This window comes from Anser anser (assembly GCF_964211835.1).
Source record: "Anser anser genome assembly, chromosome: 3".
Lineage (NCBI taxonomy): Eukaryota > Metazoa > Chordata > Aves > Anseriformes > Anatidae > Anser > Anser anser.
In genome coordinates this window covers 85,786,710-85,790,642 of record NC_139722.1, presented here as the reverse complement: position 1 = coordinate 85,790,642, position 3,933 = coordinate 85,786,710, and positions in this window count along the sequence as shown.

Here is a 3,933-nt window from a genome sequence, read left to right as displayed (position 1 = left end):
TAGTCTGATTTAAACTTATTGCTTTGTGTTCTGTATGTGGCTGCTTGTCATTAACATCCTTTATCCTCAGTTCTTAGGCTTGATAATTAAGCCATTCCGTAAAATACTTTAGAATGTATTTGATATTCAACATTTGTTATGACTACTTCATTTACAGATTTTTTATCTTAAACCTGCACTATGAGTTCAGCTGTGCAAAAGGTTTTTCAAATTCTTTTGTATATTTTAATTTTGGTTTACAGTATTATGTATAAAATATTATCTTTTAGTGTGTGATACACATTTGTATCAGAAATACTTTCAATGATTCTTACACTCAGTTTGGTTATTGAAGGGGAATGGATGCAGTATTTTTATTTGAAGTGACTTAAAACTAAAAACGAACATGTTGAGTATCTATGAGGCATCCATAGTCCACAGAGGCCATACAGTGCTATGCTCAAGCAATTAGTCCTTAAAGATTTGAGAGGGGAAGGTAAGGCTTCTCTCTTGGGTCCTGTCCCTGTACCCCAATCTCCCCTCCCCACCCTTTTTTGTGTTTATAATTCTTTGACTGGGGGTTGAATTGTTTCATGTTCTTCAAACATCATCTCATCTTAGGAGTTTTGAACTTTCTTCCTGCCAAAGTAGTGGTGTGGATGTCTGAGCTATTATCATTCCCAAAACGTCCTTTCCTTGTAATAAGAAATGCTAAATAGAATGGCAGTACTGGCTCATTATCTAAATGGAGATTTCATTCCCTGATACTTGACCTGCTGTCAAGCAACCTCCTGTTACATTCAGCTTTTCTGGGTAGCAGAGGGGAATTTCAGAATTCAGTTTAGATTATCTTTGAAAGCTGTGGGAATTGCTGCATACACCATCTTCACCTGAAAGCATACCCAACATTTAGGTTTTCTTCTGTTAAACAAAAAACACAACAATCCTTTCAAGAGCCTTTGTTACAAAGAGGCCCTGCTTACACCACTTCTGTCTTCCCTATCGCAGTTGGCCACCGTTTTAATAACAAGAGGTAAACACGGCTTACAGAATGAACTACTCGGCAGATCTTCAGAATCTATCACGAATGCCAAACTTCCTTGCATGTTCTTTCTTTTACTTGCCTTATTGCTCAGTCTTGTTCTAGAAAATTCCCAGCAGCAGACAGGAAAAACAACTTTCAGATTGTTTTTGACAGACCAGCCGGAAGGCTGTGCAAGTAAAACTGAGTTGGTGGCCAGTCTTTATTAATACTCGTCTGACTGTGCCTTATTAACAATGATTTGGTGATGAAAGTTATTATTTTTTTAATCTTTGGTGGATACAAGTTTAATTAGGACTCAGATTTCTTTCACTCTCAATGCTGAATGCTTAACTTTGTTACTGAAGCACACAGTTAATTGGAAGAGTTAAATGTATGCTTTCTCCCTAAGGTAAACGTAGTAATAGCTTCTGAATACAAATATCTAAGGTGCATCTTAGTTCTCTAAGAGCCTGTTAATAAGAACAAAACATAACTGGAGGAGCTTCAAGGAAAACGGTCAGCCATTTCGCTCAGTGCAATGTTATGAAATATCTTACAGTGAAAGCACTTCACATGTAAACTGTGTTATGTATTTCAAAATAAAGTTTCTAATTAAAATGGGAATTTCTGTGCCTACTAATAATACCAGCAATGACAGTTCAGAAGCCCACTCGAGAAAGTTGAAGTGTTGTGATACCTGCTCAAACTTTAGGATTTTTTTTTTTGGTAAAAACTCTGAAAGCAGAATATATCTGGTTTCAGAGAACTCAATTCTGGGGATCTTGACTCTGGTGGGGTTGGAGGGAGTTGACTTCAGCATTCAGTTTCCGGGTGTCTCAGTTTAAAATGTCAGAAGGAGAAACAAGAATAACGAGCTCCTGAAAAGATCTTCACTGAAGACTCCAGTTTCCACTATTGTCTTTACTACACATTTTGTTTTCACTCAAATCCACATTTGAATGTAGCTTTTTGGAATGAACAGTATCTGCTTTACACAACAGTGAATCTTCGCAGTTCTGTTCACTTCTGTGGAGGCTTTTTCTGTGCATTGGATTACTGGGAATTGACCCTGCTGGTGGTGTGATGAATCCATCCAGGAGAGTGATTGTTTTCAAATTCTGGCATTTTAGAAAAATGTTCAATATGTGAAGATGTTGATCAAAATATGTTTTTTTTTTTTTTCCCTATTCTCATGTTTTTACAAAAGGGCTTCCTGGAGTGTTTTTTTTTAATTTTGTCTGTATAAAAGGTGTTTTTAAAACAATTCTTCAGCTTCCCTGGCCTAGGTTTTAGCTCAGCAGAAGTGTGAGGGAAGTGTCAGCATGGGCACAATGGGCAGCAAAGGCATCAGGGACTCATTTTTTTGATGTTTGCACATGCAGCCCCACAGTACTTCAGCACTTTGTTTCAGTGGTTGGTGCTGGATTGGTTGTCTTCCCCTGTTTCTTCCCCCCCCCCCCCCCATTTAATGGATTTGTTCCCTCCCATTATTCTCTAAAAAAAAAAAAAAAATCCTCCCCTGCATGAAGGGAAGCTGTGCTTTCCAATGACATCACATTATTATTTGCAGTTGTTAGTTTCTCGGGTTGAATTCAGTGTGCTAACTAGCATCTGATCTTCTCTCAAAAAATTGTCCAAAGTAGTGTGTTCATGGTGAAATAGCTGAAGTTGCTTGTCTAGTGACCTTTTGCCTTCCTACCTCTGTGAGAAACTTTATGAAGTTGAGACTGAATCTAGCCTATGAGAGGATCTCTGTTGTGATGAAAAACTGAATTTAGGGATCCAGTTCAGTGCACCTCAAAGATGTGAGATGTTTTGGGTTTGGGCGTGCAGTGCAGCCAGGTAGTCTAATCAATAGATGATTGCAAAACCCTGTGGCTTGGAATTGGTCAGTAGTGATGAGCTGGCTGTAGACTTTTTGTACTGCAAAATGTAATGCAAAATCTATTACCTCTATTCTAACTCCTTAGAACTTTTTTCTTTCAAGGTTGTGGGGTTTTGGTGTCTCTTTTTTTTTTTTTTCCCTAATTTGATTTTATCCAATTCTGGAAACAACTTGTCTGTGCATACTGCAGACAACTTCCAGATGCCTGGTGTCATTTGGGGTTATCTTATTCCAGCATAAGCTGTGAACTTAGCATTTGCTTCTTCCTGTGATTTCTGGATGCCTGTTCAGTCTGAGTGCTCCCTGATGCAAGGTTTGAGATCCCTCTCCTGTTAGTTCCACCTCCAGGAATGAAAATGATACGGTGGTGATATTGCTAAATTTAGATGCAATTATCAGCTAGCTTGCTTGCTTTTTTTTAGAGACTTTGATCTTTCTGAGGAGAGCAGAGAAAGATGAGAATAGGCTTTGGTGGGAAGAAAATGGTTGCAGTTTGTCTTTAATATCAGCTGGTTTACTGTCCTGTGCAGCAGCAGGCGTGCTGCAATACTGCCCACCCTGCTGCCCTGGTGGGCAGTCTGTCACTGCTTCTTCAGAGAGGAGAAGAAGCATTGGATTCAACAAATTGAAGCTCGAAGGTGAGAATCCTACACCGATACCTTCAAATTACAGGTAAGTAAAGGTGCCTGGGCCTTTGTGCAAAGGTGACTGTTGGACATTACCCCGCAACACCCAAGTTTCTAAGTTGATGGTGGCTGTGTATGGTAGATCTAAGAGATGAAAATAACCATTTCAGCCATTGCCATTGGTGGTAAATATATATTCCCAACAAACAATTCCATATACACTTTTCAAAGCTTGTGAAAGCAAAATTACATAATTACTCTTTTCAAACAAATTAAAATCCCTATCTCACTTCCCGTATTTAAATCCCACTGCAAAAAAAAAAATGACCCAGGGCCACAAATCTGTGAGCAAAGCCAGCAGTGCAACTTCAGACTTCACTGGTACAGTATCTGCTCTGCATATGGCAAAGACCTAAATG